The 24,829-nt window shown below is 40.5% G+C and overlaps 7 non-coding genes across 7 annotated transcripts; all 7 read right to left on the reverse strand.

Annotated features, from left to right (window-relative positions):
• Positions 1-257: 257 nt before the first annotated feature.
• Positions 258-330, reverse strand: trnam-cau (transfer RNA methionine (anticodon CAU)). The gene has a single exon. It is a non-coding gene; the product is annotated as a tRNA-Met (tRNA).
• Positions 331-13,840: 13,510 nt separating this feature from the next.
• Positions 13,841-13,913, reverse strand: trnam-cau (transfer RNA methionine (anticodon CAU)). Its single transcript has one exon. It is a non-coding gene; the product is annotated as a tRNA-Met (tRNA).
• A 1,002-nt stretch (positions 13,914-14,915) lies between these two features.
• trnam-cau (transfer RNA methionine (anticodon CAU)) lies at positions 14,916-14,988 on the reverse strand. The gene has a single exon. It is a non-coding gene; the product is annotated as a tRNA-Met (tRNA).
• A 2,427-nt stretch (positions 14,989-17,415) lies between these two features.
• trnam-cau (transfer RNA methionine (anticodon CAU)) lies at positions 17,416-17,488 on the reverse strand. Its single transcript has one exon. It is a non-coding gene; the product is annotated as a tRNA-Met (tRNA).
• Positions 17,489-19,058: 1,570 nt separating this feature from the next.
• trnam-cau (transfer RNA methionine (anticodon CAU)) lies at positions 19,059-19,131 on the reverse strand. Its single transcript has one exon. It is a non-coding gene; the product is annotated as a tRNA-Met (tRNA).
• A 2,504-nt stretch (positions 19,132-21,635) lies between these two features.
• trnam-cau (transfer RNA methionine (anticodon CAU)) lies at positions 21,636-21,708 on the reverse strand. The gene has a single exon. It is a non-coding gene; the product is annotated as a tRNA-Met (tRNA).
• A 2,124-nt stretch (positions 21,709-23,832) lies between these two features.
• Positions 23,833-23,905, reverse strand: trnam-cau (transfer RNA methionine (anticodon CAU)). The gene has a single exon. It is a non-coding gene; the product is annotated as a tRNA-Met (tRNA).
• Between the last annotated feature and the right edge of the window lie 924 nt (positions 23,906-24,829).

Raw genomic sequence — 24,829 nt, forward strand, 5'->3', positions numbered from 1 at the left:
CTCATCTGCCCTCTCTCAAGAAAGGTTTGTGGCCTGAAACTTTAACTGTTTTTCTCCAGGGAGGCTGCCTGATCTGCTGATTGTTTTCCAGGGTTTTCTCTTTTGTTCTCAGTTTTGCAACATCTGTAGATAAATCTGTAGGTTTCATTTATGATCATAGTGCAATTGACAGAGAGCAGGAAATGACTCTCAATGACATAGCGTGGAAACTGTGGCAGAGTATTTTACAACTCAGGTCTTTTCGCCCACAAAACTAGTGCCCCGTGTGAGGATTGAACTCACGACCTTCAGATTATGAGACTGACACGCTGCCTACTGCGCTAACGAGGCTTCTCGGAATACAGTTGTCCAGATATTGAATCGGATCTAATTGTACAGATCAATACTTTGTTATTTTCATTACTTTTCATGCTTGCATTTAAAACTAAACACTTGAAGAATTTTCTGTAACCAGGGAAGGAGTGCAACAACTCATAATCCATCTACAAAGTGGCACGGTTTCTGTTTCCCAGTTTGACCTTCTCGGCCACCATAGAACCCACCAAACTGCAGGGGTGATAAATGATCTTCCATTCCAAAGGACTCCCTGAGAGGAATTATAAACACGAGAGATTCTGCAGATGCTGGAAATCCACAGTAAAACACATAGGATGCTGGACTAACTCTGCAGATCAGACAGCATCAATGGAGAGGAATAAACAGTTGACATATCAGGCCAAAATCCTTCAACAGTGCTGATCTCAACCTGAAATTTTGACTCTTTATTCTTATCCTCAGTTGCTGCCTGACCTACTGAGTTTCTCCAGAATGTTGTGTTGTTGCCTGAGAGGAATTCACTGATCAAAAAGACAGAAGGATAAACCTCCAAACATTGTAGTAATGATTGGCCAACCGTCCCATTGTCATTTTGTCCCAATATTAACCAATCAATGTGGATGATATTAAGCAACTTTTTCTCATCCTATCTGAGCTATTTCCTTTCTCCTGTACATCCCTTCACTCTATTCTTAGCAACTTCAAGCTAATTTGTTTTCTCTGTTGTCCAGGTCTCAAGGAAAACATAGAAAATAGAAAACCGACAGCACAATACAGGCCCTTCGGCCCACAAAGCTGTGCTGAATATGTCCCTACCTTAGAAATTACTAGGCTTACCTATAGCCCTCTATTTTTCTGAGCTCCATGTACTTTTAAAAGACCCTATTGTATTCGCCTCCACCACCATTGCTGGCAGCCCATTCCACTCTCTGTGTAAAAAACTTACCCCTGACATCTCCTCTGTACCTACTTCCAAGCACCTTAAAACTGTGCCCTCTTGTGCTAGCCATTTCCGCCCTGGGAAAAAGCCTCTGACTATCCACACAATCTAAGTCTCTGATTATCTTATACCCCTCTATCAGGTCACCTCTCATCCTCCGCCACTCCAAGGAGATAAGGCTGAGTTTACTCAACCTATTCTCATAAGGCATGCTCCCCAATCCAGGCAACATCCTTGTAAATCTCCTCTGCACCCTTTCTATGGTTTCCACATCTTGTAGTGAGGTGACCAGAACTGAACATAGTACTCCAAGTGGGGTCTGACCAGGGTCCTATATAGCTGCAACATTACCTCTCACAATTGATGAAGGCCAATGCACCGTATGTCTTCTTAACCACAGAGTCAACCTGTGTAGCAGCTTTGAGAGTCCTACGGGCTCGGACCCCAAGATCCCTCTGATCCTCCACACTGCCAAGAGTCTTACTATTAATACTATATTCTGCCATCATATTTGACCTTGCTCCAATTAAATGCTTTCCAACCTGGAAGATTAACGATTTCTCTTTTCAGTGGGCACTACCTGACCTGCTGTGTGTCTCCAGAACGTGAATTGCATTGACTTTATTTCTTACATCCTTGATATACATGAGGTGTATAAATCTTTACGTTATGTCTCCGTCTAAATTTGCAATCTGCAATTTATAGTAATTATAATAAATAGTATGTACAACAGGACAGTCGATATAGCATAGAAATACAGTTGTATTGGCGTGAATTTATCAGTCTGACGGACTGGTGGAGGAAGTTGTTCTGGAGCCTGCTTTTATTACTCTTTTTTATTTCAGACCTCCATCATCTTCAATGTTTTATAAGATTTGTCAATCAATGCACAATGGAACATGAGATTAATCCATTCAACAAAGGGCTGGAGATTGTCACAGAGGAATTTAGAAATTTCACGGCCATTGTAGTGTCTCCCATAAAACTAGTGCCCCGTGTGAGTTTCAAACTAAAGAACTTCAGATTATGAGACTGACGCATTGCCCACTGTGCTAACTAGGCCTGTGATACCATATTTTAGCAAGGTAACAAATCAGATGTCTGTGTTTGAATCAATATCTTGCACTTTTCATTTCATTCTTGTCACTCACACACACACAATACTGAATCCTTTAGAGAATTCTTACCAATACCAATTATAGAAACATAGAAACATAGAAAATAGATGCAGGAGTAAGCCATTCGGCCCTTCGAGCCTGCACTGCCATTCAGTATGATCATGGCTGATCATCCAACTCAGAACCCTGTACCTGCCTTCTCTCCATACCCCCGATCCCAATAGCCACAAGGGCCATATCAAACTCCCTGTTAAATATAGCCAATGAACTGGCCTCAACTGTTTCCTGTGGCAGAGAATTCCACAGATTCACCACTCCCTGTGTGAAGAAGTTTTTCCTAATCTCAGTCCTAAAAGGCTTCCCCTTTATCCTCAAACTGTGACCACTTGTTCTGGACTTCCCCAACATCGGGAACAATCTTCCTGCATCTAGCCTGTCCAATCCCTTTAGGATTTTATACGTTTCAATCAGATCCCCCCTCAATCTTCTAAATTCCAACGAGTATAAGCCTAGTTGATCCAGTCTTCCATCATATGAAAGTCCTGCCATCCCAGGAATCAATCTGGTGAACCTTCTTTGTACTCCCTCTATGGCAAGGACATCTTTCCTCAGATTAGGGGACCAAAACTGTGCACAATACTCCAGGTGTGGTCTCACCAAGGCCTTGTACAACTGCAGTAGTACCTCCCTGCTCCTGTACTTGAATCCTCTTACCATGAATGCCAGCATACCATTCGCCTTTTTCACCACCTGCTGTACCTGCATGCCCACTTTCAATGACTGGTGTATAATGACATCCAGGTCTCGTTGCACCTCCCCTTTTCCTAATCGGCCACCATTCAGATAATAATCTGTTTTCCTGTTTTTGCCACCAAAGTGGATAACCTCACATTTATCCACATTAAATTGCATCTGCCATGAATTTGCCCACTCACCTAACCGATCCAAGTCACCCTGCATCCTCTTGGCATCCCCCTCACAGCTAACACTGCCGCCTAGCTTCGTGTCATCCGCAAACTTGGAGATGCTGCATTTAATTCCCTCATCCAAGTCATTAATATATATATTGTAAACAACTGGCGTCCCAGCACTGAGCCTTGCGGTACCCCACTAGTCACTGCCTGCCATTCTGAAAAGGTCCCGTTTATTCCCACTCTTTGCTTCCTGTCTGCCAACCAATTCTCTATCCACATCAATACCTTACCCCCAATACCGTGTGCTTTAAGTTTGCACACTTATCTCCTGTGTGGGACCTTGTCAAAAGCCTTTTGAAAATCCAAATATACCACATCCACTGGTTCTCCCCTAGCCACTCTACTAGTTACATCCTCAAAAAATTCTATGAGATTCGTCAGACATGATTTTCCTTTCACAAATCCATGCTGACTTTGTCCGATGATTTCACCGCTTTCCAAATGTGCTGTTATCACATCTTTGATAACTGACTAGCATTTTCCCCACCACCGATGTCAGGCTAACCGGTCTATAATTCCCCGGTTTCTCTCTCCCTCCTTTTTTAAAAAGCGGGGTTACATTAGCCACCCTCCAATCCTCAGGAACTAGTCCAGAATCTAAAGAGTTTTGAAAAATTATCACTAATGCAGCCACTATTTCTTGGGCTACTTCCTTAAGCACTCTGGGATGCAGACCATCTGGCCCTGGGGATTTATCTGCCTTTAATCTCTTCAATTTACCTAACACCACTTCCCTACTAACATGTATTTCCCTCAGTTCCTCCATCTCACTGGACCCTCTGTCCCCTACTATTTCTGGAAGATTATTTATGTCCTCCTTAGTGAAGACAGAACCAAAGTAGTTATTCAATTGGTCTGCCATGTCCTTGCTCCCCATAATCAACTCACCTGTTTCTGTCTGTAGGGGACCTACATTGGTCTTAACCAATCTTTTTCTTTTCACATATCTATAAAAAGCTTTTACAGTCAGTTTTTATGTTCCCTGCCAGTTTTCTCTCATAATCTTTTTTCCCCTTCCTAATTAAGCGCTTTGTCCTCCTCTGCTGGACTCTGAATTTCTCCCAGTCCTCAGGTGAGCCACTTTTTCTGGCTAATTTGTATGCTGCTTCTTTGGAATTGATACTATCCCTAATTTCCCTTGTCGGCCACGGGTGCACTACCTTACTTGATTTATTCTTTTGCCATACTGGGATGAACAATTGTTGTAGTTCATCCATGCGATCTTTAAATGCTTGCCATTGCATATACACCATCAACCTTTTAAGTGTCATTTGCCAGTCTATCTTAGCTAATTCACGTTTCATACCTTCAAAGTTACCCTTCTTTAAGTTCAGAACCTTTGTTTCTGAATTAACTATGTCACTCTCCATCTTAATAAAGAATTCCACCATATTATGGTCACTCTTACCCAAGGGGCCTCTCATGACAAGATTGCTAATTAACCCTTCCTCATTGCTCAATACCCAGTCTAGAATAGTCTGCTCTCTAGTTGGTTCCTCGACATGTTGGTTCAAAAAACCATCCCGCATACATTCCAAGAAATCCTCTTCCTCAGCACCCTTACCAATTTGGTTCACCCAATCTATACTTAGATTGAAGTCACCCATTATAACTGCTGTTCCTTTATTGCACACATTTCTAATTTCCTGTTTAATACCATCCCCAACTTCAGTACTACTGTTAGGTGGCCTGTACACAACTCCCACCAGTGTTTTCTGCCCCTTAGTGTTATGTAGCTCTACCCTTTTTAAATCTTTTTATTGAGTAAGTATACAAAAAAGGTAAGCCATATAAACATTAATACAATGTTAAAGTATAATAAAATTCCAAAAGATAACAATACCAAAAAGAAAATACTACAAACAATGTAATTTAAGCATAAGAAACCAAGATAACATAATAGTATACTAGATTTTATATATATCAATGGAAAAAAAGAAAAAAAAACCCCCCAAAAAAAAACCACCGTGCAACTAACTAAAAGCAAAGCAAAGCAATGGGCTAACTTGAAACCAAACAGAGTTAAACTTAAAATCACGTCCTCAATCCCGACCTCCATTAAAACAGTGAAAAAAAAACAAGAAGGGTAAATATTACATTAAATGAAAATATCGAATAAAAGGTCCCCAAATCTGTTCAAATTTAAATGAAGAATCATAAAGGTTACTTCTAATTTTCTCCAGATTCAAACATAAAATGGTCTGAGAAAACCAAAAAAAGGTAGTTGGAGCATTAAGCTCTTTCCAATGTTGTAAAATACATCTTTTCGCCATTAAAGTAAGAAATGCAATCATTCTACGGGCTGAAGGGGAAAGATTACTAGAAATTTTAGGTAGTCCAAAGATAGCAGTAATAGGGTGAGGAGAGATATCTATATTTAATACCTTAGAAATAATATTGAAAATATCTCTCCAAAAAGTTTCCAAAGTAGGGCAAGACCAAAACATATGAGTTAAAGAGGCTATCTGCCCCGAACATCTATCACAGAAAGGATTAATATGCGAGTAAAAACGCGCTAACTTATCTTTGGACATATGTGCTCTATGCACCACTTTAAATTGAATTAGGGAATGTTTAGCACAAATAGAAGAAGTATTAACTAATTGTAAAATCTGCCCCCAATCATCCACAGAAATGGTAAGCCCCAATTCCTGTTCCCAATCTACCCTAATCTTATCAAATGGAGCTTTCCTAAGTTTCATAATAATATTATAAATCATAGCCGATGCACCTTTCTGACATAGATTAAGGTTAATTATCGAATCTAAAATATATATAGGAGGAAGCATTGGAAAGGAAGAAAGTATAGTACTTAGGAAATTTCTAACTTGTAAATATCTAAAAAAATGTATTCTTGATAAGTTATATTTATTAGATAATTGTTCAAAAGACATAAGGGAACCATCTAAAAATAAATCCAAAAACCGTAAAATACCCTTAGTCTTCCAAGTTTGAAAAGCGCGATCCGTAAAAGAAGGAGGAAAAAATATGTTACCTAAAATAGGAATCGCTAACCCGAATTGATTAAGATCAAAAAATTTTCTGAATTGAAACCAAATACGCAAAGCATATTTAACGATCGGGTTAGAGACCTGCTTAAGGCGTTTCGAATCAAAAGGAAGAGATGAACCTAAAATAGAACCAAGTGTATAACCCTGAACAGATTGTAATTCCAATGCTACCCATTTAGGAATAGATAGTATATCCCGGTCAAGTAACCAAAATTTCATATGTCGAATATTAATAGCCCAATAATAAAATCTAAAGTTAGGTAATGCTAAACCTCCATCTCTCTTAGCTTTCTGTAAATGTATTTTACCCAGTCTCGGATTCTTATTCTGCCAAATAAATGAAGAAATTTTAGAGTCGACTTTATCAAAAAAAGATTTAGGAACGAAAATTGGTAATGCCTGAAACACATATAAAAATTTTGGCAAAAAAAACATCTTAACTGCATTAATACGACCAATCAAAGTTAAATATAAGGGAAACCATTTAGATGAAAGTTGAGTAATATGGTCTATTAATGGTAAAAAGTTAGTCTTGAATAAATCTTTATGTTTACAAGTAATTTTAATCCCAAGATATGAAAGGTAATTATTAATCAATTTAAATGGAAATTTATAATATAAGGGAAGATGTTTATTAATCGGAAAAAGTTCACTCTTACTAAGATTTAATTTATAACCTGAGAAAAGACCAAATTGTGCTAATAACTCTAAAACAGCAGGAATAGATCTCTCAGGATTAGAAATATATAAAAGTAAATCATCAGCATAGAGTGATAATTTATGGGACTTTAATCCCCGAGTTATCCCAGTAATATTTGAAGATTCTCGAATAGCAATTGCAAGAGGTTCTAATGCAATATCAAATAATAGGGGACTAAGAGGACAGCCTTGTCGAGTACCACGAAAGAGAGGAAAAAAAGGTGAGTTTAAAGAGTTAGTACGAACCGAGGCTAGAGGGGAGTGATATAACAGTTTAATCCAGGATATAAATTTCAAGCTAAAATTAAACATTTCAAGCACCTTAAATAAATAAGGCCATTCTACTCTATCAAAAGCTTTCTCGGCATCTAAAGAAATAACACACTCAGGAACATTTTGTGAGGGAGTATAAACGATATTTAACAATGTACGAATATTATAAAAAGAGTAACGACCTTTAATAAAACCCGTTTGGTCTTCCGAAATAATAGAAGGAAGTACTTTTTCTAGTCTATTTGCTAATAACTTAGAAAAAACTTTAGAATCAACATTTAATAAAGATATTGGTCTATAAGATGCACATTGAGCAGGGTCTTTATCCTTCTTTAGTATTAAAGAAATTGATGCTCTATTAAAAGATTCCGGAAGTTTACCAAGTTTCAAAGAAGCCTCAAAAACCTTATAGAGCCAAGGAATCAATAAAGAAGCAAAACATTTATAAAATTCAACAGTAAACCCATCAGGGCCAGGAGCTTTCCCCAGATTCATAGAAAAAATAACATTCTTAATCTCATCCATTGTAATGGAAGTATCTAATAAAGAAGACATATCCTGTGAAATCTGAGGAAAGTCTAACTTATCTAAAAAATCATTCATATATTTAGAATCTCGAGGAGACTCTGATTGATATAAAGAAGAATAAAAATCACAAAAGGTTTGATTAATCCCCACATGATCCAATATCTATCGATCATTTTGGTTATAAATCTGATTGATTTGAGATTTAACATAATTAGATTTCAATTGATTAGCCAGCAGCTTGCCAATTTTATCACTGTGAACATAAAAATCACTTCTTGTTTTCTTTAATTGGTTTACAATCGAGGACGAGAGTAGTAAACTGTGTTCCATTTGAAGTTCAGTTCTTTGTTTGTATAGCTCCTCAGAAGGAGCCATAACATATTTCTTATCAATTTCTTTAATCTTGTCCACAATTGCCATCTCCTCCTGCTTCTGTTTCTTCCTCAAAGCAACGGAATACGAAATAATCTGACCCCGAATATAGGCTTTAAAAGTGTCCCAAAGAGTGTTAACCGAAATATCTTCTGTATGGTTAATTGTAAAAAAAAGCTCAATCTGTTCATTCATAAAATTAACAAAGTCCGAGTCCTGAAGCAACAGCGAATTAAAACGCCATTGTCTATTGTTCGGTATATTGGCCATAATTTTAATAGAAAGCTTAAGTGGAGCATGATCCGAAATGGTTATAGAATCATAATCACATTTAATCACTGAAGGAATGAGACGAGAATCAATAAAAAAATAATCAATTCTTGAATAGGAATGATGAACATGTGAAAAAAAGGAAAAATCTTTTTCCTGAGGATGCAGAAAACGCCAAATGTCCGTCGACCCAGAATCAGAAAGGAAAAAATTAATCAAATTTGCAGATTTATTAGGTAAAGTCCGTAAAGGAGCCGAACGGTCCAAAGCTGGAGATAAACAGGTATTAAGATCTCCGCCCCAAATCAATGAAAACTCGTTCAAATTCGGAAACTGATCAAACAATGATTTATAAAATTCCGGACAATCCATATTAGGAGCATAAACATTAACCAAAACTACTTTTTTATTAAATAGTAAACCACTAACCAATAAAAATCTACCATTCGGATCAGAGATAATATCCTGTTGTATAAAAGTAACTGAGGAATCTATAAAAATAGAGACGCCTCGAATCTTAGCATTGGAGTTCGAATGAAATTGTTGTCCCTTCCAGAATTTGAAAAAACGTAGTCTGTCCCCCCTCCGTACATGGGTCTCTTGTAAAAATAAAATTTGTGCTTTAAGTCTCCGGAACACTTTAAAAACTTTTTTTCTTTTAATAGGATGATTAAGACCATTAGTATTCCAGGAGACAAAATTAATAATAGACTCCATAAATCCTAAAGTCAACCCACAACAAGGAGGATTGACAATAGGCGCGACCCACAAACCCGGAGAGGAAACAGAACATACAAAAGATACCGGGGAAAAGGACGCAACCAGTACTTCAATAATGTATATAGCCCAAAGAAAAACAAACTAAAACGTGAAGCCCCTCCCGCCACCCCCCAGCCCAAGACCCCAAGGCAAAATCTAAAGCAGACCCGCCAGAAAGAAGCAAGCGCTAAAACTACCCCCATGACTTCCGGTATACGCTCCCTAAAAAAAAAGGTATAAATATGAAAAGGATCAGCTAATTGTAAAACAGTAAAAAAATAAGTAAAAAAAAAGTTAGCTCAATTAGAATACACACAGAACAGAACAAAAGCCGGAAAATATATATTAAAAAAAAACCACAATAAACCTCAAACTCATGAATAGACACAGCAACAAAAAAAAAATAGGATTATTAACATAAAGTGATTATAAAAAGCAAAACAGAATAAAATTTAAAAAAAACTACAAAATTTAAGGCCGCACAGGAAATACGTAAGATGACAAAAGGGAAGTAACCACCCAGAATCCCCTGGGAAAAGAAAGAAATGACGCAGTTAAAAAGAAAGTTTAGCAGCCATATTAAGAAATCGAAAGTAAACTTTTCTGCCCAAATAGGGCACAGAAAAGTTAAAACCAACCAATTCACAGCCTCCGATCAACGGAGAAAATTAAAAAGAAGGCAATTAAGATGTTGGAGATGAAAGTTGATCCAGATAACTCTGGGCATCCGATGGAGAATCAAAAAAACGAAGGGCTCCATCTAACATGCGAATCCTTAGACGTGCAGGGTACAACAGCGCTGGTCTTAAATCCATCTTATAGAATTCCGACATCACGGATCTGTAACGGACCCGTTGGTCCCAGATTGGTTTACTGAAATCTTCCACGAATCGGAACTTAAGATCCGAAAAATCAATGAAACCTTTAGATCGAGCGAATCGAAACAGTCTCTCCTTGTCTTGAAAGTAATGAAAACGTAAGATAACATGCCTAGGTCTATCTGACCTAGACGAGTATGATGGGATTCTGTGAACACGATCCAGTAGCGGTGGTTGGTCAGGAAATACAGTAGGGAATGCATCTTTTAAAAGTTGGGAGAAATATTTCATGGGGTTGTTAGCTTCAACGGCTTCCCTCACGCCAATCATTCGTAAATTCTGCCGTCGCATTCTAGATTCCAAGTCAGAGTTTTTAAAAGTCAAAAAGTCCAGTTTCTTGTTCATTACATTAATTGTTTCTTCGATTTTCCCCATCTTAAGCTCACTTTGTTGCGCGGATTTTTGAAGATCAGATACAGCCGACTGATGTTCCGCAATACATGTTTGCATCTTATCAATTAAACCGGCAATTTTCTGGAAATTAGTTGAGATTTCCGTATGAATCAGGTCTTTAACAAAGCCTGCAATTTCCGTACGAATCATCTCCCTAACAGAGGTTGAAATTTCCCTCTGAATTAACTCCGCTATCGCTTTCAAAGTCACCGGTGATTCAGTCGGAGGGAGATCCGTAGCTTTCGGTTTAACCGGAGGTTTACCATCCTTGCCGTCTTTCCCGTTCTTAGACATAGCAGATCTAAGTATCATCCAATTGTCAGAGAATTCAGTTTAATTCAAAGTATAGCTGACCATAGAGAAAAAAACTCAGAGGTAATGGAGCGAGTCAAGAACGCGACTTCACTCCATGAGCGCTACCGGAAGTCCCCATGTAGCTCTACCCATATCGATTCCACATCCTCCCGGCTAATGTCCTCCCTTTCTATTGCGTTAATCTCCTCTCTAACCAGCAATGCTACCCCACCTCCTTTTCTTTTATGTCTATCCCTCCTGAATATTGAATATCCCTGAATGTTGAGCTCCCATCCCTGGTCACCCTGGAGTCATGTCTCTGTGATCCCAACTATATCATATTCATTAATAACAATCTGCACCTTTAATTCATCCACCTTGTTACGAATGCTCCTTGCATTGACACACAAAGCCTTCAGGCTCACTTTTACAACACTCTTAGCCCTTCTACAATTATGTTGAAAAATGGCCCTTTTTGATTTTTGCCCTGGATTTGCCGGCCTGCCACTTTTACTTTTCACCTTACTACTTTTTGCTTCTCCCCTCACTTTACACCCCTCTGTCTCTCTGCTCTGGTTCCCATCCCCCTGTTGTGAACTAACCTCCTCACGCCTAGCCTCTTTAATTTGATTCCCACCCCCCAACCATTCAAGTTTAAAGTCACCTCAGTAGCCCTCGCAAATCTCCCGGCCAGGATATTGGTCCCTATGATTCAAGTGTAACCCGTCCTTTTTGTACAGGTCATACCTGTGCCAAAAGAGGTCCCAATGATCCAAAAACTTGAATCCCTGCCCCCTGCTCCAATCCTTCAGCCACGCATTTATCCTCTACCTCATTGCATTCCTACTCTCACTGTCGCGTGGCACAGGCAGTAATCTCGAGATTATTACCTTTGTGGTCCTTTTTCCCAACTCCCTTCCTAGCTCCCTATATTCTCCTTTCAGGACCTCTTCCCTTTTCCTACCTATGTCATTGGTACTTATATGTACCACGACCTCTGGCTCCCCACCCTCCCACTTCAGGATATCTTGGACATGATCAGAAATATCCCAGACCCTGGCACCAGGAAGACAAACTACCATCCGGGTCTCTGGACTGCGTCCACAGAATCGCCTATCTGACCCCTTTACTATCGAGTCCCCTATTACAACTGCCCTCCTCTTCCTTTCCCTATCCTTCTGAGCTACAGGGCCAGACTCTGTGCCGGAGGCATGGCCACTGTTGCTTCCCCCAGCTGTCCCCCCCAACAGTACTCAAACAGGAGTACTTATTGTCAAGGGGCACAGTCACAGGGGTACTCTCTAGTACCTGACCCTTCCCCTTCCCCTTTCTAACCGTGACCCACTGGTCTGCCTCCCGTGGCCTCAGTGTGACCACCTGCCTGTAACTCCTCTCTATCAACTCCTCACTCTCCCTGACCAGACGAAGGTCATCGAGCTGCAGCTCCAGTTCCCTAACGCGGTCCCTTAGGAGCTGCATCTCAGCGCACCTGGCGCAGATGTGGACGTCCGGGAGGCTTGGAAACTCCAGGGCCTCCCACATCCGGCACCGAGAACAACAAACTGCCCTCACACTCATCCTGCCCCTCTCTTCAAATAACAACAAAAAATACCAAACCTTCCTTGCTTCGCCCATTTCCGCCTAAGCCCGTTGAGCCAAAGGCTTTAAGCCTTCACTCTGCTCCCGGCTTACTCTGCAGCCCGCAAACTACGCTGCCCGCTGTATGAGGCTCTGTTCCTTTTAAATCTTCCGTGCTTCACTGCCCGACGTCACACGCCTGCGCAGTCCCGCCTCTCTGAACGCCGATGGAAAAAAAAATGAAAAATTCAAAAATGGCTTCCTCCGTACTCCTGCTCTGATTCTCAGACTACCTTCTTCGAATTTATGTTATGTTCATAAAGTCTTCCATATTCACTGGGGATGTGTCCAAATGAGATCAGATTCTTTTCCAGGATGTCTCTAGTACTGAGTTTCCACTCGGCTCACAGATCATTCCTATGCCTGACACAACAGACCTGAAATAGAGGGTCTACTATGGGAGGAGATCATCTGAGAGACACAGGAAATGACTTAACGGCGTGCAAAAGCCTCCTTGAGAAATGCAGCCTCCTGACAGACTGGTGGGAATTTCTGGACCATGCCCTTTCAAAGTGGAGAATGAGAATTCAGGATGCATTGCAAACCTGAAGGCCATCATTCAGAGGGTTTAGAGACCGTGGGTAAGTGCTATAATGAGTGGTCCATCTCACAAGTTATCCACTTGTCCTATCAGTGGAAGGGTCTGTGCTTCCTACATTGACCATCAGTGATCTACTGGACAAAGGAAAGAAGATCTAAGCTGTAAAGAATCCATTGTTCACTCTTCATCAAGCATTTGTGTGCACAATAGTCAATCCATGTGCTATTAAACTATTTCAAGATTCAAGATTGTTAAATGCCATTGGACAGACCATATTGTATGCATGTTTGACACCAGACCCCCCGAAACATCAGTTTACCAAGAGAAAGGATTACCAGGCAGACAAAGGCAAAGATACAAGGGTGTCCTTAAAAGCCTCCTTGAAGAGATGCAACCTGCTCACAACTTTATTGCCTTTCTCAAGCTTCTTTATTGGAGACTGAGGAAAACGACAGATGCCAGGATCTGGAGCAATGACCAATCTGCTGCAGAAAATCAACATGTCGAACAGCAATAGGTCCTGCTCCGAAAGGTTGACTCTTTATTTCCACAGATGGCTTATGTCCTCTCAAAGTGGAGAAGGAGAAACTTGAAGCTTGTTTCCCTCTCTCAAGAAAGATTTGTGGCTGCCTGAACTTTTAAGCACTTCTCTCTCTACAGATGCAGCCTGATCTGTTGAGTGTTTTCTCTGGCATTTTCTATTTTGTTTTCAGATTTCCAACATCTGCAGTCATCTTTAACATGATAGTGCAATCGAAACAGAGCAGGAGATGATATCAACGCAATAGAGTGAAAATTGCCTCACTCATTGCTAGGTTTGTTTATCCATAAAACTAGTGCCCCGTGTGAGGATCGAACTCACGACCTTCAGATTATGAGACTGACGCGCTGCCTACTGCGCTAACGAGGCCCTGGGAACTGCTGTCAGACAGAAAACAAATCAGACGTCATTGTACAAATCAATAGTTTGTATTTTAACATTCAAAGTTCAAATCTTCAAAATAAATTCATTATCAAACTACATTTATGACACCATATACAAACAAGAGATTCATTTACTTGTGGGCATTCACAGTAAATACAAAGAAACACAACATAATCAGTGAAAAACCATAGAAAACAAGACAAACATCCAATGTGCAAATCACAATGAAATGTGCAAATACAAAAACAAAACAAACCCAAAATAATAAATATAAGTTCTTTGGTAATAGTTTTACTTTGAAATTTATTTTTCCTTAAAACTTTGAATTCCTTTAAAAAATTCTAATCATACTTACCTGTACCACCTCCCCTGAGAGTTTGTTTCATCTACGCGTTTCCCTTTGTGTGAAACGTTTTCCTTTGGCATCCCTTTCAATGGAGTCATAGAGAAATACAGCACAGAAACAGGCCTTTCAGCCCATCTATTTTTTCTTTTCCCTTTCAGCCTAATTCTATGTCATCTGGCTTTAGCCTCCCCTGTCCTGGGGTGAAAAGCCCATGAATATTTCCTCAATACTTTTTTAAAGTAGTTAGTATATATACTTAGAGCAATTCACAGTTTTGTTCTCTATTATTATGTATTGTATTTTACTACCTCTGCGAAGACAACAAATTTCTTGATATTTGCCAGTGATATTAAACCTGATTATGACATTAAACTAATCTCCTTTCTCATCTGCCCTCTCTCAAGAAAGGTTTGTGGCCTGAAACTTTAACTGTTTCTCTCCAGAGAGGCTGCCTGATCTGCTGACTGTTTTCCAAGGTTTTCTCTTTTGTTCTCAGTTTTGCAACATCTGTAGATAAATCTGTAGGTTTCATTTATGATCATAGTGCAATTGACAGAGAGCAGGAGATGACCCTCAATGACATGGCATGGAAATTATCACAGAGAATTTCACAACTCAGGTCTGGTCGCCCAGAAAACTAGTGCCCCGTGTGAGGATTGAACTCACGACCTTCAGATTATGAGACTGATGCACTGCCTACTGCGCTAACGAGGCTCCTCGGAATACAGTTGCCCAGATATAGAATCGGATCTAATTGTATAGATCAATACTTTGTTATTTTCATTTCTTTTCATGCTTGCATTTAAAATTAAACACTTGAAGAATTCTTTGTAACCAGGGAAGGAGTGCAACAACTCATAATCCATCTACTGGTGGCACGGTTTCTGTTTCCCAGATTGGCCTTCTCGTCCACCTGAGAACCCACAGAACTGCAGGGGTAATAACTGATCTTCCATTCCAAAGGACTCCCTGAGAGGAATTATAAACACAAGAGATTCCGTAGGTGCTGGAAATCCCGAGTAAAACAAATGGGATGCTGAACAAACTCTACAGATCAGAGAGCATCAATGGAGAGGAATAAACAGTTGCCATATCAGGCCAAAATCCTTTATCAGTGCTGGTCTCTATCTGAAATGTTGACTCTTTATTCCTATCCTCAGTTGCTGCCTGACCTGCTGAATTTCTCCAGAATTTTGTGTTGTTGCCTGAGAGGAATTCACTGATCAACAAGACAAAGGGATAAACCTCCAAACATTGTAGTAATGATTGGCCACCTTCCCATTGTCATGGTGTCCCAATATTAACCAATCAATGTGCATGATATTAATCAATTTTGTCTCATCCTATCTGAGCTATTTTCTTTCTCCTGAACATTTCTTCACAATATTCTTAATAACTTCAAGCTAATTTGTTTCCTCTGTTGTGCAGTTCTTAAGAAAGTTTTCCAACGGGGAAGATTAACCATTTCTCTTTTTAGTGGGCACTATCAGACCTGCTGAGTGCCTCCAGCACTTGAATGGAATTGAATTGAATTGTCTTTATATCTTACATCCTTCATATACATGAGGAGTAAAAATCTTTATGTTACATCTCTGTCTAAATTTGCAATATGCAATTTAGAGTAACTTATAATAAATAGTATGTACAACAGGACAGTCAATATAACATCGAAATACAATTGTACCGGACCTCCATCATCTTCACTGTCTTATAAGATTTATCAATCAATGCACAATGGAATATGAGATGAATCCATTCAACAAAGGGCTGGAGATAGTCACAGATAAATTTCATAGCCGTTGTATTGTCTCCCGTAAAACTAGTGCCCCATGTGAGATTCAAACCAAAGAGCTTCTGATTATGAGACTGACGCATTGCCCACTGTGCTAACTTGGACTGTGAGATACCATATTTTACCGAGGTAACAAATCAGATGTCCGTGTTTGAATCAATATCTTGCACATTTCATTTCATTCTTGTCACTCACACACACGCAATACTGAACCCTTTAGAGAATTCTTACCAATACCAATTATGTTCACAAAGTCATCCACATTCACTGGGGATGAGCTCCAAATGAAATCAAATTCTTTTCCAGGTTGTCTCTAGCACTGGGCTCACAGCCCATTCCTATGCCTGACACTAAAGAACTGAAATACAGGGTCTTCTATGGGAGGAGATCATCTGAGAGACACAGGAAATGATTTAATAGTGTGCAAAAGCCTCCTTGAGAAATGCAACCTCCCGACAGACTGTTGGGAATTTCTGGACCATGCCCTTTCAAAGTGGAAAATGAGAATTCAGGATGCATTGCAAACCTGAAAGCCATCAACCAGAGTGTTTAGAGGCCGTGTGTAAGTGCTGTAATGAGTGGTCCATCTCACAAGTTGACCAATTGTCCCATCAGTGGAAGGCTCTGTGCTTCCTACATTGACCATGAGTGATCAACCGGGCAAAGAGAAGATCTAAGCTATAAAGAATCCATTGTTCACTCTTCATCAAGCATTTGTGTGCACGATAGTTAATCGATGTGCTATTAAACTATTTCAAGATTAAAGGTTGTTTAATGCCATTGGACAGGCCATGTTGTTTGCATGTTTGACACCAGACCCCTGAAACATCAGTTTACCAAGAGAAAGGTTTACCAGGCAGACAAAGGCAAAGATTCAAGGGTGCGCTAAAAGTCTCCTTGAAGAGATGTAACCTGCTCTCAACTTCATTGCCTTTCTCAAGCCTCTTTACTGGAGACCCAGGAAATGACAGATGCCGGGATCTGGAGCAACGGCCAATCTGCTGCAAAAAATCAACAAGTCCAACAGCAATGAGTCCTGATCCAAAAGGTAACTCTATTTCCACAGCTGGCTCATGTCCTCTCAAAGTGGAGAAGGAGCAACTTTGAGCTTGTTTCCCTCTCTCAAGAAAAGTATGTTGATGCCTGAACTTTTAAGCACTTCGCTCTCTACAGATGCAGCCTGACTTGTTGAGTGTTTTACTGGCATTTTCTATTTTGTTTTCAGATTTGCAACATCTGTGGATATGTTGAACATGATAGTGCAAATGGAACAGCAGGAGATGATATCCTCAACCAATAGCGTGAAAATTGTCTCACTCATTACTAGTTTTGTTCATCCATAAAACTAGTGCCCCGTGTGAGGATTGAACTCACGACCTTCAGATTATGAGACTGACGCGCTGCCTACTGCGCTAACGAGGCCCTGAGAACTGCTGTCAGACAGTAAACAAATGAGATGTTATTCTACAAATCAATAGTCTATAATTTTCATTCAATGTTGATATCTTCAAAGTAAATTTATTATCATACTACATATATGTCACCATATAAAAACATGAGATTCAATTACTTGTGGGCATTCACAGTAAATACAAAGAAACACAACAGAATCAATGAAAGACCATACAAAACAAGACAAACAGCTACTGTGCAAATCACGGCAAACGGTGCACACACAAAAACATAAAAACAACAAAATAATAAAGAAATAAACAATCAATATTGAGAATACGTGATGAACAATCTGTGAAAGTGAGTCCATAGGTTTTCGGAACAGTTCGGACTTGGGGTGATAATGATGCATACAATACTGAACACTTTAAATAATTCTCTCCAATCCCAATTCCAACTGCAAACACAACACAGGAGAAGGCCCTTCGACCCAGTTCTTCCATGCTGACTAAGTCTTCTACTTGAGCTAGTCCAACTTCCATTTGTTTAGCCCATATACAGTGTTTCTAATTCTTTCCTATCCTCCTCTTTCCGGTCCCTCCCCACTTCCTTTCCAGTCCTGAAATGTCCAGTCCAGTCTTAGCCTGAAATGTCAACTCTCTACGGCTTTCCACAGGTGCTGCCTGACCTGTCGAGTTCCTCCAGCATTTGGTGTGTGTCCTAACCATTTGCTTGTCTTCTTTAGAACATCGGTTGTTTTGTGTGGAGTTTTCCATTGTTTCTATTGTATTTCTTTGTTCTACTGTGAATGCCTGCAAAAAAATGAATCTCAAGTTAATATATAGAAAACTTATAAGTTATAAGTTATAAGTTATAACTTATAAGTTATTTGTTAACAGTCTTACTTTGAAATTTATTTTTCGTTAAAACTTTGAATTTCTTTTAAACATTCTAATCGTACTTACCTGTACCACCTGCCCTGAGAGTTTGTTTCATCTACACATTTCCCTCCATGTGAAACGTTTTCCTCGGCATCCCTTTCAATGGAGTCATAGAGAAGTACAGCGCAGAAACAGGCCTTTCAGCCCATCTATTTTTAATTTTCCCTTTCAGCCTAACTCTATGTCATCTGGCTTTAGCCTCTCCTTTCCTGGGGTGAAAAACCTATGAACATTACCTCACTACTTTTTAAAATTTAATTCTTTAATGCATGTACTTAGTGTAATTCACAGTTTTTTCTCTATTATTATGTATTCTATTTTACTACTGCCGTGAAGACAACAAATTTCATGATATTTGTCGGTGATACTAAACTAGATTATGACATTAAACTAATCTCCTTTCTCATCTGCCCTGTCTCAGGAAAAGTTTGTGGACTGGAACTTCAACTGTTTCTCTCCAGGGAGGCTGCCTGATCTGCTGAGAGTTTTCCAAGGTTTTCTCTTTTGTTCTCAGTTTTGCAACATCTGTATTTAAATCTGAAGGTTTCATTTATGATCATAGTGCAATTGACAGAGAGCAGGAGATGACCCTCAATGACATAGTATGGAAATTGTGACAGAGAATTTTACACCTCAGGTCTTTTCGCCTACAAAACTAGTGCCCTGTGTGAGGATTGAACTCACGACCTTCAGATTATGAGACTGACGCGCTGCCTACTGCGCTAACAAGGCTTCTCGGAATACAGTTGTCCAGATATTGAATCGGATCTAATTGTACAGATCAATACTTTGTTATTTTCATTACTTTTCATGCTTGCATTTAAAACTAAACACTTGAAGAATTTTCTGTAACCAGGGAAGGAGTGCAACAACTCATAATCCATCTACAAAGTGGCACGGTTTCTGTTTCCCAGTTTGGCCTTCTCGGCCACCATAGAACCCACCAAACTGCAGGGGTGATAAATGATCTTCCATTCCAAAGGACTCCCTGAGAGGAATTATAAACACGAGAGATTCTGCAGATGCTGGAAATCCACAGTAAAACACATAGGATGCTGGACTAACTCTGCAGATCAGACAGCATCAATGGAGAGGAATAAACAGTGGACATATCAGGCTAAAATCCTTCAACAGTGCTGATCTCAACCTGAAATGTTGACTCTTTATTCTTATCCTCAGTTGCTGCCTGACCTACTGAGTTTCTCCAGAATGTTGTGTTGTTGCCTGAGAGGAATTCACTGATCAAAAAGACAGAAGGATAAACCTCCAAACATTGTCGTAATGATTGGCCAACCTTCCTATTGCCATTTTGTCCCAATATTAACCAATCAATGTGCATGATATTTATCAATTTTGTCTCATCCTATCTGAGCTATTTCCTTTCTCCCGTACATTCCTTCACTCTATTTCCAATAACTTTAAGCTAATTTGTTTCCTCTGTTGCCCAGGTCTCAACAAAGTTTTCCAACCTGGAAGATTAACCATTTCTCTTTTCAGTGGGCACTATATGACCTGCTGAGCGCCTCCAGCACTTGAATTGACTTGAATTGAATTGTCTTTATTTCATACATCCCTCATTTACATGAGGAGTAAAAATCTTTACATTACGTCTCTGTGGAAATTTGCAATGTGCAATTTATAGTAATTTATAATAAATAGTATGCACAACAGGACAGTCAATATAACAGAAATACAATTGCATCAGCGTGAATTCATCAGTCAGATGGCCTGGTGGAAGAAGCTGTCCCGGAGCCTGTTTTATTACTCTTTTTATTTCAGACCTCCATCATCTTCAATGTCTTATAAGATTTGTCAATCTATGCACAATGGAACATGAGATTAATCCATTCAACAAAGGGCTGGAGATAGTCACAGAGGAATTTCACAGACATTGTATTGTCTCCCATAAAACTAGTGCCCCGTGTGAGGTTCAAACTCAAGAACTTCAGATTATGAGACCGACGCATTGCCCACTGTGCTAACTTGACCTGTGAGATACCATATTTTGCCAAGGTAACAAATCAGATGTCCGTGTTTGAATCAATTTCTTGCACATTTCATTTCATTCTTGTCGCTCACACACACACAATACTGAACCTTTTAGAGAATTCTTACCAATACCAATTCTGTTCACAAAGTCATCCATATTTACTGGGAATGAGCTCCAAATGAGATCACATCCTTTTCCAGGATGTCTCTAGTACTGAGGTTCCACTGGGTTCACAGTTCATTCCTATGCTTGATACCAAGGACATGAAATACAGTGTCTACTATGGGAGGAGATCATCTGAGAGACACAGGAAATGATTTAATGGTGTGCCAAAGCCTCCTTGAGAAATGCAAACTTCCAACAGACTGTTGGGAATTTCTGGACCATGCCCTTTCAAAGTGGAAAATGAGAATTCAGGATGCATTGCAAACCTGAAGGCCATCATCCAGAGGGTTTTGATGCCGTGTGTAAGTGCTGTAATGAGTTGTCCATCTCACAAGTTTTCCACTTGTCCCATCAGTAGAAAGGTCTGTGCTTCCTACATTAACCATCAGTGATTAACCAGGCAAAGAGAAGATCTAAGCTGTAAAGAAACCATTGTTCACTCTTCATCAAGCATTTGTGTGCATGATAGTCAATCCATGTGCATGACATTAAACTATTTCAAGATTCAAGATTGTTTAATGCCATGTTGTTTCTATGTTTGACACCAGACCCCGAAACATCAGTTTACCAAGAGAAAGGATTACTAGACAGAAAAAGGCAAAGATTCAAGGATGTGCTAAAAGTCTCCTTGAAGAGATGTAACCTGCTCACAACCTCATTGCCTTTCTGAAGCTTCTTTATTGGTGACCCAGGAAACGACAGATGCTGGGATCTGGAGCAATGACCATTCTGCTGCAAAAAATCAACAAGTCCCACAGCAATGAGTCCTGATCTGAAAGGTGACTCTATTTCCACAGATGACTCGCGTCCTCTCAAAGTGGAGAAGCAGCAACTTTAAGCTAGTTTCCCTCTCTCAAGAAAGGTATGTGGCTGCCTGAACTTTTAAGCACTTCTCTCTACACAGATGCAGCCTGATCAGTTGAGTGTTTTTTCTGGCATTTTCTATTTTGTTTTCAGATTTCCAACATCTGTGGATATGTTGAACATGATAGTGCAATTGAAACAGAGCAGGAGATGATATCAACGCAATAGAGTAAAAATTGTCTCACTCATTGCTAGTATTGTTCATCCATAAAACTAGTGCCCCGTGTGAGGATTGAACTCACGACCTTCAGATTATGAGACTGACGCGCTGCCTACTGCGCTAACGAGGCCCTGGGACCTGCTGTCAGGCAGTAAACAAATCAGATGTCATTGTACAAATCAATAGTCTATAATTTTCATTTGAAGTTCAAATCTTTAAAGTAAATTTATTATCAAACTACATATATGTCACCACATACAAACATGAGATTCAATTAATTGCAGGCATTCACAGTAAATACAAAGAAACACAACAGAATCAATGAAAGACCATACAAAACAGAACAAACAGCTAATGTGCAAACCACAACAAACTGTACAAATACAAAAAGAAAAAAAACAAAATAATAAAGAAATATCATAACATGTCAACAGTCACAACACGCTGGAGGAACTCAGCAGGTCGGGCAGCATCTGTGGAAAAGATCGGTCCACATTTCGGGCCAGAACCCTTCGTCAGGACTGTAGGGGGAAGGGGCAGAGACCCTATAAAGAAGGTGGGGGGAGGGTGGGAAGGAGAAGGCTGGTAGGAGCCAGGTGAAAAACCAGTAAGGGGAAAGATAAAGGGGTGGGGGAGGGGAGGCAGGGAGGTGATAGGCAGGAAAGGTGAAGAAGGAATAGGGGAAAACACAATAGGTAGTAGAGGCGGAACCATGAGGGAGGTGATAGGTATCTGGGGGAGGGAGCAGAGTGACATAGGGATAGGGGAAGGGAGGGGGAAGGGAATTACCCGAAGTTGGAGAATTCTATGTTCTTACCAAGGGGCTGGGGACTACCTGGACGGTATATGAGGTGTTGCTCCTCCAACCTGAGTTTAGCCTCATCATGGCAGTAGAGGAGTCCATGTATGGACATATCTGAACGGGAGTGGGAAGCAGAGTTGAAGTGGGTGGCTACCGGGAGATCCTGTCTGTTGTGGCAGACGGAGTGGAGGTGCTCGACGAAGCGGTCCCCCAATCTGCGTTGGGTTTCACCGATGTAGAGGAGGCCGCACCGGGAGCACCTGATGCAATAGATGACCCCAACAGACTCACAAGTGAAGTGTTGCCTCACCTGGAAGGACTGTTTGGGGCCCAGAATGGTGGCAAGAAAGGAGGTGTAGGGACAGGTGTAGCACTTGCGCTTACAGGGGTAAGTGCTGGGTGGGAGATCCGTGGGGAGGGACGTGTGGACCAGGGAGTCGCGGAGGGACCGTACCCTGCAGAAAGCGGAGAGGGTTGGAGAGGGAAAGATGTGCTTAGTGGTGGGGTCCTATTGAAGGTGGCAGAAGTAGCGGAGGATAATGTGCTGGATCCGGAGGCTGGTGGGGTGGTAGGTGAGGACAAGGGGAACTCTGTCCCTGTTGTGGTGGCAGGAGGATGGAGTGAGAGCCGAAGTGCGGGAAATGGAGGAGATGCGGGTGAGGGCATCATTGATGACAGCAGAAGGGAAAACACGATCCTTAAAGAAAGAGGACATTTGAGATGTCCTGGAACGGAAAACCTCATCCTCGGAGCAGATGCGGCGGAGACGGAGGAACTGGGAATAGGGAATGGCATTTTTGCATGTGGCGGGGTGGGAAGAGGTATAGTTGAGGTAGTTATGAGAGTCAGTGGGCTTGTAGAAGATGTCAATGGACAGTCTGTCTCCAGAGATGGAGACCGAGAGATCGAGAAAGGGGAGAGAAGTGTCCAAGATAGACCAAGTGAATTTGAGGGCTGGGTGGCAGTTTGAAGTAAAGTTGATGAAATTGACGAGCTCAGCATGGGTGCAGGAAGCAGCACCAATGTAGTCGTCAATGTACCGAAGGAAAAGTTGGGGAGCAGTACCAGGGTAGGTTTGGAGCACAGACTGTTCCACATAACCAACGAAGAGGCAAGCGTAGCTGGGTCCCATGTGAGTCATGACATGTGCTGGTGATATTAAACCTGATGATGACATTTAACTAATCTCCTTTTTCATCTGCCCTGTCTCAGGAAAGGTTTGTGGCCTGAAACTTTAACTGTTTCTCTCTCCAGGGAGGCTGCCTGATCTGTTGAGTGTTTTCCAGGGCTTTTTCTTTTGTTCTCCGTTTTCCAACATCTGTAGATAAATCTGTCGGTTTCATTTATGATCATAGTGTAATTGACAGAGAGCAGGAGATGACCCTCAGTGGCAGCGCATGGAAACTGTGGCAGAAAATTTTAGAATTCAGGTATTTTCGCCCACAAAACTAGTGCCCCGTGTGAGGATTGAACTCACGACCTTCAGATTATGAGACTGACGCGCTGCCTTCTGCGCTAACGAGCCTTCTCGGATTACATTGGCCAGATATTGAATCGGATCTAATTGTATAGATCAATACTTTGTTATTTTCATTTCTTTTCATGCCTGCATTTAAAACTAAACTCTTGAAGAATTCTTTGTAACCAGGGAAGGAGTGCAACAACTCAGAACCCATCCAGTGCTGGCACGGTTTCTGTTTCCCAGATTGGCCTTCTCGGCCACCTTAGAACCCACCAAACTGCAGGGGTGATAAATGATCTTCCATTCCAAAGGACTCCCTGAGAGGAATTATAAACACACGAGGTTCTGCAGATGCTGGAAATACAGAGTAAAACACATAGGATGCTGGACTAACCCTGCAGATCAGACAGCGTCAATGGAGAGGAATAAACAGTTGACATATCAGGCCAAGATCCTTCATCAGTGCTGATCTCAACCTGAAATGTTGACTCTTTATTCCTATCCTCAGTTGCTGCCTGACCTGCTGAGTTTTCTCCAGAATTTTGTGTTGTTGCCTGAGAGGAATTCATTGATCAACAAGACAGAAGGATAAACCTCCAAACATTGTAGTAATGATTGGCCAACCTTCCCATTGTCATGGTGTCCCAATATTAACCAATCAATGTGCATGATATTAAGCAATTTTGTCTCATCCTATCTGAGCTATTTCCTTTCTCCCGTACATTCCTTCACTCTGTTCTTCATAACCTTGAGCTAATTTGTTTCCTCTATTGTTAAGAAAGTTTTCCAACAGGGGAGATTAACCATTTCTCTTTTCAGTGGGCACTATATGACCTGCTGAGTGTCTCCAGCACTTGAATGGAATTGAATTGAATTGACTTTATTTCTTACATCCTTCATATACATGAGGAGTAAAGATCTTTATGCTACGTCTCTGTCTAAATTTGCAATGTGCAATTTATAGTAATTTATAATAAATAGTATGTA

Source organism: Mobula hypostoma, chromosome 2, assembly GCF_963921235.1.
Source record: "Mobula hypostoma chromosome 2, sMobHyp1.1, whole genome shotgun sequence".
Lineage (NCBI taxonomy): Eukaryota > Metazoa > Chordata > Chondrichthyes > Myliobatiformes > Myliobatidae > Mobula > Mobula hypostoma.